The 10605-nt window shown below is 37.5% G+C and overlaps 1 non-coding gene across 1 annotated transcript; it reads left to right on the top strand.

Moving 5' to 3' along the window:
- Positions 1-2004: 2004 nt before the first annotated feature.
- Positions 2005-2167, top strand: LOC137659364 (U1 spliceosomal RNA). The gene has a single exon (XR_011047494.1). It is a non-coding gene; the product is annotated as a U1 spliceosomal RNA (small nuclear RNA).
- The last annotated feature ends 8438 nt before the right edge of the window (positions 2168-10605 follow it).

Here is a 10605-nt window from a genome sequence, read left to right as displayed (position 1 = left end):
CACTTTTCCGGTCTCTCTCGATATTGAAGCTGGAAGACAATTATAAGCTCTCCTTAATGAATATGATGTTCCAAACACTTATTTTGAACAAATTTCCAGATTTAAGACGAAAAATAATTCAGGAACAATCAGTTCATCCATATGGAACAAGAAATTCAAACTTAACTCTCCCTTTCATACGTATTAATAGATGCGAGCAATCGTATCTATACCAAGGTATTAAACTTTGGAATACTCTGCCCGCTTATCTAAAGGCACTGCTTAGCGTTCGGTCTTTTAAGAAATCATATACAAATCTCCTGTTATCTGGGTATTAAGCTTTATTAATAAATATTTATACTTGCCTACCTAACCACAACGCAAGTATGTTTCATTGTTTAGAATATTTTTTTATTTGTAAAACTAGTTCTTTTACTGAGTTTTTTGCTTAATATCTACAATTTTTTCAATGTATATACCATTAGCTTTCATATACCATCTTTCCTTATCATATAAATATGCATTTCCATTTGTTTTTAGGCTAAGATTCTCATTTATATGTATCTATTTGTATACATATGATTATGTATATGTATGCGTACATTTTGTATATCTATATCCATATTTACTTTATTTTTTATTTTTACTTAATTGATGATATTATTTTGTTGTATTATTGCCCGAAGAGCTCTGCTCCACATGGGCTTGGACTGAGTCTTTTTTTCTTTTTGTAAATCTTTGAATGTAAATATTTTTTGTCCAATAAACATTATTATTATTATTATTATTATTATTAAAACTCATAACTAGACGATAGAATGTCACAGGATTATGTCATAGCCCACACTGCCAATCTAATCTTACTGAAGATGCTGATCTGTCCTATGCCCTTACTATAGTGCAGTGCAGCAGGATCCAGTCTTGCTCATTTGCAGAAGGTAGCCGTACCATTCTATAGGTTCCAAGAGCAAGATTTTTGCTAGCATTAGATCTGCTTATAATGTGAAACAGGAAGGGAAATATGGCATCAGTAAAACAAGATGAGTTTCAGGCAGCTGGTCTGTTTAATTTGCCTATTTTTCAATTTTATAGCCATGGTAGGTTCAGTTATTTCACATAATTCCAAGTGATCTTTTGGTTGCCTTGTGTACTTCCGTAATGTGAGTATTAAGAAATACACATTAGGAGAATGTGTACCTTTATAAAGGGTCACAAGTATGTTTATACTTTGATAATTCAAACTAGACGCCAACTGAGTTTAGCAATTACAATTCGATTTAACAATTGGCTGTAGTTTGCTACAGTCACCATCTGCATAAAAAAAATTATGGTACATTAATATTTAATATCTGTGTATTCTTATCCACTAAGGTCTGTCTTTTGGCAAGAATTCACCAAATGTCATGTTATGGGTTCCTTAAGTAGGGCGAGTTAACCAATTGAAAACTACTACTTCTGTCGATTGCCCAGAGCTTTCCTCTGGATTGGGGCTTTTTGAGAAAATGTCGTAACAGGCCCCAATGAAAACTGGTGTGTGATCTCCACAGATGTTTTGTCATGGGCATACTTGTATAGCAGATGCAAAACAGTTGCATATGTATTCAGTTCAGCTATTTCTTTATTTATTTGGTATATTTTTAATTTTGTTACCTTGAATTCTTCTTATTTAATTTCTCGTGACTTGGTTGATGATTATTTTTCTTCTATTTTTTAGTTAAAGGGATGTTCTTTATCTTGGTGTATTACAACTGAAATCTTTATATGATAAAGATTTGTATTATAAAAACAGCTGATATAAACATTCATTGAATGAAAGTAACTGAAAAATATTTGAGAAAAAATATCTGTTCGCAATAATTCACAAAGACTTTTTTATTCATGGGATTCTAAAATAATTCAAGCTTCTACTTTTTAAGTTAAATGTTTTACATACATCAACTTGAAGAATTTATTACATAAAAATTAAAAGGAGGGGAGGTTTACTCAGTTCACCTCAGCTTGGATGCTGTGGTGTGTGGGAAGAGCATACTTACCTGGCACAGGGGACACCATGATCACGAAGGTGGTTCCCCCAAGGCGAGGCTCACCATTGCACTCCGGTGGTGCTGACCCTTGCGATTGACCCAAATGTGGTCAACTCGGGTGCGAAATTTTTGGTAGCGGGGGACTGCGTTCGCGCTATCCTCCAATAATATGAATCATTGTACAAGTTACTTTTTGGGTACACAAGAACATCCCATGAGTATTCCCAGCTTAAAGATACGTCTATAATAGTATTAGCAGCAAAAATATTCTGCTGTTATACATAATGCCGAAACATCCTATTAGTATTCAAGGTTGAAAGATCCTGGTAATATTCATAATGTAATCAGTTTGCTCGTGTTCATAGCAGAAATATTCAGCTAGTATTCATATACAAAACACTCTGCTAGTGTTCAGACTAGAAACCCACTGCTTGTATTAATAGCAGAAACATTCTAGTAGTCATAGCAGAAACATCCTACCGATATTCAAAGTTGTACCATTCATCTAATATTCATAATAGAATAATTCTGCTAGTATTCAGAATAGAAACACCCTGCTAGTATTCGTAGCAGAAGCACCCTGCTAGTATTCATATCAGAAACATCCTGTCAGTATTCATAGCAGAAACACCCTGCAAGTATTCAAAGCAGAAACACCCTTCTAGTATTCCTGGCAGAAACACCTTGATAATATTCATAGCAGAAAGACCCTGTCAGTTTTCATAGCAGAAACACCCTGCTCATATTTATAGCAAAATCACCCTGCTAGTATCCATAGCAGAAACATGTTGCTAGTATTCATCGCAGAAACACCCTGCTAGTATTCATAGCAGAAACACCCTGCTAGTATTCATAACAGAAACACCCTGCTAGTATTCCTGGCAGAAACACCTTGATAATATTCATAGCAGAAACACCCTGCTAGTATTCCTGGCAGAAACACCTTGATAATATTCATAGCAGAAACACCCTGCTAGTATTCATAGCAGAAAAATCCTGTCAGTCTTCATAGCAGACACACCCTGCTCGTATTCATAGCAAAAACACCCTGCTCATATTCATAGCAGAAACTCCCTGCTAGCATTCTTAGCTGAAACACCCTGCTAGTATTCATAGCAGAAACACTTTGCTAGTATTCATAGCAGAAACACCTGCTAGTATTCATAGCAGAAACACCATGCTAGTATTCATAGCATAAACACCTGCTAGTATTCATAGCAGAAACACCATGCTAGTATTCATAGCAGAAACACCATGCTAGTATTCATAGCAGAAACACCATGCTAGTATTCATAGCAGAAACACCATGCTAGTATTCATAGCAGAAGCACCCTAATAGTATTCATAGCATAAATACCTGCTAGTATTCATAGCAGAAACACCATGCTAGTATTCATAGCAGGAACACCCTAATAGTATTCATAGCATAAACACCTGCTAGTATTCATAGCAGAAACACCATGCTAGTATTCATTGCAGAAACACCCTGCTAGTATTCATAGCAGAAACACCATGCTAGTATTCATAGCAGAAGCACCCTAATAGTATTCATAGCATAAACACCTGCTAATATTCATTGCAGAAACACCTGCCAGTATTCATAGGAGAAACACCCTGATAGTATTCATAGCAGAAACACCCTGCTAGTATTCAAAGCATAAGCACCTTTCTAGTATTCATAACAAAAGCACCCTAATAGTATCCATAGCATAAACACCTGCTAATATTCATAGGAGAAACACCCTGCCAGTATTCATAGGAGAAACACCCTGCCAGTATTCATAGGAAAAACACCCTGACAGTATTCATAGCAGAAGCACCCTAATTGTATTCATAGCATAAACATCCTGCCAGTATTCATAGGAGAAACACCCTGCCAGTATTCATAGGAGAAACACCCTGATAGTATTCATAGCAGAAACACCCTGCTAGTATTCATAACAGAAGCACCCTAATAGTATTCATAGCATAAACACCTGCTAATATTCATAGGAGAAACACCCTGCCAGTATTCATAGGAGAAACACCCTGCCAGTATTCATAGGAGAAACACCTTGATAGTATTCATAGCAGAAACACCATGCTAGTATTCATAGCAGAAACATCCTGCCAGTATTTATAGCAGAAACACCCTGCTAGTATTCATAGCAGAAACATCCTTCCAGTATTCATAGGAGAAACATCCTAATAGTATTCATCGCAGAAACACCCTGCTAGTATTCATAGCAATAGCACCCTAATAGTATTCATAGCAGAAGCACCCTAATAGTATTCCTAGCATAAACACCCTGCTAGTATTCATAGCAGAAACACCATGCTAGTATTCATAGCAGAAGCACCCTAATAGTATTCATAGCAGAAACATCCTGATAGTATTCGTAGCATAAACACCCTGCTAGTATTCATAGCAAAAACACCCTGCTAGTATCCATCGCAGAAACATCCTTCCAGTATTTATAGCAGAAACACCCTGCTAGTATTCATCGCAGAAACATCCTTCCAGTATTTATAGCAGAAACACCCTGCTAGTATTCATAGCAGAAACACCATGCTAGTATTCATAGCAGAAGCACCCTAATAGTATTCATAGCAGAAACATCCTGATAGTATTCGTAGCATAAACACCCTGCTAGTATTCATAGCAGAAAGACCCTAATAGTATTCATCGCAGAAACATCCTTCCAGTATTCATAGCAGAAACACCCTGCTAGTATTCATCGCAGAAACATCCTGCCAGTATTTATAGCAGAAACACCCTGCTAGTATTCATAGCAGAAACACCATGCTAGTATTCATAGCAGAAACACCCTGCTAGTATTCGTAGCAGAAGCACCCTAATAGTATTCATAGCAGAAACATCCTGATAGTATTACTAGCATAAACACCCTGCTAGTATTCATAGCAAAAACACCCTGCTAGTATTCATCGCAGAAACATCCTTCCAGTATTTATAGAAGAAACACCCTGCTAGTATTCATCGCAGAAACATCCTGCTAGTATTCATAGCAGAAACACCCTGCTAGTATTCATCGCAGAAACATCCTTCCAGGATTTATAGCAGAAACACCCTGCTAGTATTCATAGCAGAAACACCATGCTAGTATTCATAGCAGAAACACCCTGCTAGTATTCATCGCAGAAACATCCTTCCAGTATTTATAGGAGAAGCACCCTGCTAGTATTCATCGCAGAAACATCCTTCCAGTATTTATAGCAGAAACACCCTGCTAGTATTCATCGCAGAAACATCCTTCCAGTATTTATAGCAGAAACACCCTGCTAGTATTCATAGCAGAAACACCATGCTAGTATTCATAGCAGAAGCACCCTAATAGTATTCATAGCAGAAACATCCTGATAGTATTCCTAGCATTAACACCCTGCTACTATTCATAGCAAAAACACCCTGCTAGTATTCATCGCAGAAACATCCTGCCAGTATTCATAGCAGAAACACCCTGCTAGTATTCATCGCAGAAACATCCTGCCAGTATTTATAGCAGAAACACCCTGCTAGTATTCATAGCAGAAACATCCTGCTAGCATTCATCGCAGAAATACCCTGCTAGTATTCATAGCAGAAATACGCTGCTAGTATTCATCACAGAAACATCCTTCCAGTATTTATAGCAGAAACACCCTGCTAGTATTCATCGCAGAAACACCCTGCTAGTATTCATAGCAGAAACACCCTGCTAGTATTCATCGCAGAAACATCCTTCCAGTATTTATAGCAGAAACACCCTGCTAGTATTCATAGCAGAAACACCCTGCTAGTATTCATCGCAGAAACATCCTTCCAGTATTTATAGCAGAAACACCCTGCTAGTATTCATCGCAGAAACATCCTGCTAGTATTCATAGCAGAAACACCCTGCTAGTATTCATCGCAGAAACATCCTTCCAGTATTCATAGCAGAAACACCCTGCTAATATTCATAGCAGAAACACCCTGCTAGTATTCATCACAGAAACATCCTTCCACTATTCATAGCAGAAACACCCTACTAGTATTCATAGCAGAAACACCATGCTAGTATTCATAACAGAAACACCCAGCTAGTATTCATCGCAGAAACATCCTTCCAGTATTTATAGCAGAAACACCCTGCTAGTATTCATCGCAGAAACATCCTTCCAGTATTTATAGCAGAAACACCCTGCTAGTATTCATAGCAGAAACACCATGCTAGTATTCGTAGCAGAAGCACCCTATTAGTATTCATAGCAGAAACATCCTGATAGTATTCCTAGCATAAACACCCTGCTAGTATTCATAGCAAAAACACCCTGCTAGTATTCATCGCAGAAACATCCTGCCAGTATTCATAGCAGAAACACCCTGCTAGTATTCATCGCAGAAACATCCTGCCAGTATTTATAGCAGAAACACCCTGCTAGTATTCATAGCAGAAACATCCTGCCAGTATTCATAGCAGAAACACCCTGCTAGTATTCATCGCAGAAACATCCTGCTAGTATTCATAGCAGAAACACCCTTCCAGTATTTATAGCAGAAACACCCTGCTAGTATTCATTGCAGAAACATCCTGCTAGTATTCATAGCAGAAACACCCTGCTAGTATTCATCACAGAAACATCCTTCCAGTATTTATAGCAGAAACACCCTGCTAGTATTCATAGCAGAAACACCCTGCTAGTATTCATCGCAGAAACATCCTTCCAGTATTTATAGCAGAAACACCCTTCTTGTATTCATCGCAGAAATATCCTGCTAGTGTTCATAGCAGAAACACCCTGCTAGTATTCATCGCAGAAACATCCTTCCAGTATTCATAGCAGAAACACCCTGCTAATATTCATAGCAGAAACACCCTGCTAGTATTCATCACAGAAACATCCTTCCAGTATTCATAGCAGAAACACCCTGCTAGTATTCATAGCAGAAACACCATGCTAGTATTCATAGCAGAAGCACCCTAATAGTATTCATAGCAGAAACATCCTGATAGTATTCCTAGCATAAACACCCTGCTAGTATTCATAGCAAAAACACCCTGCTAGTTTTCATCGCAGAAACATCCTGCCAGTATTCATCGCAGAAACACCCTGCTAGTATTCATTGCAGAAACATCCTTTCAGGATTTATAGCAGAAACACCCTGCTAGTATTCATAGCAGAAACACCATGCTAGTATTCATAGCAGAAACACCATGCTAGTATTCATAGCAGAAACACCCTGCTAGTATTCATCGCAGAAACATCCTTCCAGTATTTATAGCAGAAACACCCTTCTTGTATTCATCGCAGAAATATCCTGCTAGTGTTCATAGCAGAAACATCCTTCCAGTATTCATAGCAGAAACACCCTGCTAATATTCATAGCAGAAACACCCTGCTAGTATTCATCACAGAAACATCCTTCCAGTATTCATAGCAGAAACACCCTGCTAGTATTCATAGCAGAAACACCATGCTAGTATTCATAGCAGAAGCACCCTAATAGTATTCATAGCAGAAACATCCTGATAGTATTCCTAGCATAAACACCCTGCTAGTATTCATAGCAAAAACACCCTGCTAGTTTTCATCGCAGAAACATCCTGCCAGTATTCATCGCAGAAACACCCTGCTAGTATTCATTGCAGAAACATCCTTTCAGGATTTATAGCAGAAACACCCTGCTAGTATTCATAGCAGAAACACCATGCTAGTATTCATAGCAGAAACACCATGCTAGTATTCATAGCAGAAACACCCTGCTAGTATTCATCGCAGAAACATCCTTCCAGTATTTATAGCAGAAACACCCTGCTAGTATTCATAGCAGAAACACCATGCTAGTATTCATAGCAGACACACCCTGCTATACTCTATCGGCTCCTTCATGGCAATCCGGGCGTTGTCTCCTACGTTGCCAAATGTCCTTCTCTGGAGTGTTTAAAGGCCTACCGCTCCTGTTTACCCTTTTAATCCCTGCGCTCGAATGTCTCCTGGGGCAATATACTGGACCTTTCTAGGGATTATCCCATACTACTGAGTTTCCGCATTCTCTAATCAACTCGTATGTGTGAATTTATCTACCTACACTCACAAATTCCATCTCGTGGAGGCTCTACCATTTGTTATATATATATATATATATATATATATATATATATATATATATATATATATATATATATATATATATATATATATAATATATATATATATATATAATATATATAATATATATATATATTATACATATATATATATATATATATATATATATATATATATATATATATATATATATATATATATATATATATATGTGTGTGTGTGTGTGTGTGAGAGAGAGAGAGAGAGAGAGAGAGAGAGAGAGAGAGAGAGAGAGAGAGAGAGAGAGAGATCCTGTGTAAATTTAGGCAGGTAAACTGAAATAGTGTCATAAAGATACATGGGTTACACAGAATTATCGACAACAATTAAATATATTATCTATACGTAGTATAGACGCCCAATTATCTTCATTAAGAGTATCCGATACACTTTCTTTTTATATTCTCATGCCTTCTTTCTATGGACTTTGTTCTAGCTTTGCAATTTACTTTGAATATTTTGTTTTAGGTTTGGCACGTTTTTATCTTCAAAATATAAGATACTTTTGCTTGAGTGTCATACCTGATGAAAATCTCAATTTGTGTTTCATAGTCTTTGTAAGGATTTATCAAAACAAATAGATGATAGTTTTGAGTCATGAATGTTATACTGATAACGATACACAAGAATGCCAGGATTATAGAGATTTATATCTGCACATCTTTTATATTAAAAATATGTAACATTTTTTTATTTGTATAACGAGGACTTCCTTCCATGTTCTTGGTAGGGCTACAGACTCCTCAATGACTGACTGTTTTTGTTGAGCCGTCTTTATGGAGACACACGCTGTTTGACATATTCATACCCTGAGGTCAGCTTAACGCCTGAGAAGGATGTGGCAGAGCTGTAAAATTTTGCTGCCACGTTTAAGAAGAAACGTGTAATTTTATTGTTATTAAAAGTAAAGAAATTACGAGGGCATTTAATAATCGCGAATATTTATTATTAATTAATTATATTTACATTTTTCTAACTTATGCTGCCTCCATACACCATACAACGTGATGGTAATATTTGATATGGCATCGCCGCTCCCGGCCCAAACCCAGCCTTGTTCGCCTTAAAGGATCCGATGGAGTATAGTATTCATAGCAGAAACACCCTGTTAGTATTCATAGCAGAAACACCATGCTAGTATTCTTAGCAGAAGCACCCTAATAGTATTCATAGCAGAAACATACTGATAGTATTCCTAGCATAAACACCCTGCTAGTATTCCTAGCATAAACACCCTGCTAGTATTCATAGCAAAAACACCCTGCTAGTATTCATCGCAGAAACATCCTGCCAGTATTCATACCAGAAACACCCTGGTAGTATTCATCGCAGAAACATCCTTCCAGGATTTATAGCAGAAACACCCTGCTAGTATTCATAGCAGAAACACCATGCTAGTATTCATAGCAGAGACACCCTGCTAGTATTCATCGCAGAAACATCCTTCCAGTATTTATAGCAGAAACACCCTACTAGTATTCATCGCAGAAACATCCTTCCAGTATTTATAGCAGAAACACCCTGCTAGTATTCATAGCAGAAACACCCTGCTAGTATTCATAGCAGAAACACCATGCTAGTATTCTGAGCAGAAGCACCCTAATAGTATTCATAGCAGAAACATCCTGATAGTATTCCTAGCATAAACACCCTGCTAGTATTCATCGCAGAAACATCTTTCAGTATTTATAGCAGAAACACCCTGCTAGTATTCATAGCAGAAACACCATGCTAGTATTCATCGCAGAAACATCCTTCCAGGATTTATAGCAGAAACACCCTGCTAGTATTCATAGCAGAAACACCATGCTAGTATTCATAGCAGAAACACCATGCTAGTATTCATAGCAGAAGCACCCTAATAGTATTCATAGCAGAAACATCCTGCCAGTATTCATAGCAGAAACACCCTGCTAGTATTCACCGCAGAAACATCCTTCCAGTATTTATAGCAGAAACACCCTGCTAGTATTCATAGCAGAAACACCATGCTAGTATGCATAGCAGAAACACCATGTTAGTATTCATAGTAGAAGCACCCTAATAGTATTCATAGCAGAAACATCCTGATAGTAGTCCTAGCATAAACACCATGCTAGTATTCATAGCAAAAGCACCCTGCTATTATTCATCGCAGAAACACCCTGCTAGTATTCATCGCAGAAACATCCTTTCAGTATTTATAGCAGAAACACCCTGCTAGTATTCCTAGCAGAAACACCATGCTAGTATTCATAGCAGAAGCACCCTAATAGTATTCATAGCAGAAACATCCTGATAGTATTCCTAGCATAAACACCCTGCTAGTATTCATAGCAAAAATACCCTGCTCGTATTCATCGCAGAAACATCCTGCCAGTATTCATAGCAGAAACACCCTGCTAGTATTCATCGCAGAAACATCCTGCTAGTATTTATAGCAGAAACACCCTGCTAGTATTCATAGCAGAAACATCCTGCTAGTATTCATAGCATAAACACCCTGCTAGTATTC

The sequence above is a fragment of the Palaemon carinicauda genome, chromosome 19 (assembly GCF_036898095.1).
Source record: "Palaemon carinicauda isolate YSFRI2023 chromosome 19, ASM3689809v2, whole genome shotgun sequence".
NCBI classification, from domain to species: domain Eukaryota; kingdom Metazoa; phylum Arthropoda; class Malacostraca; order Decapoda; family Palaemonidae; genus Palaemon; species Palaemon carinicauda.
This window is presented reverse-complemented; position numbering and strand designations above follow the sequence as displayed.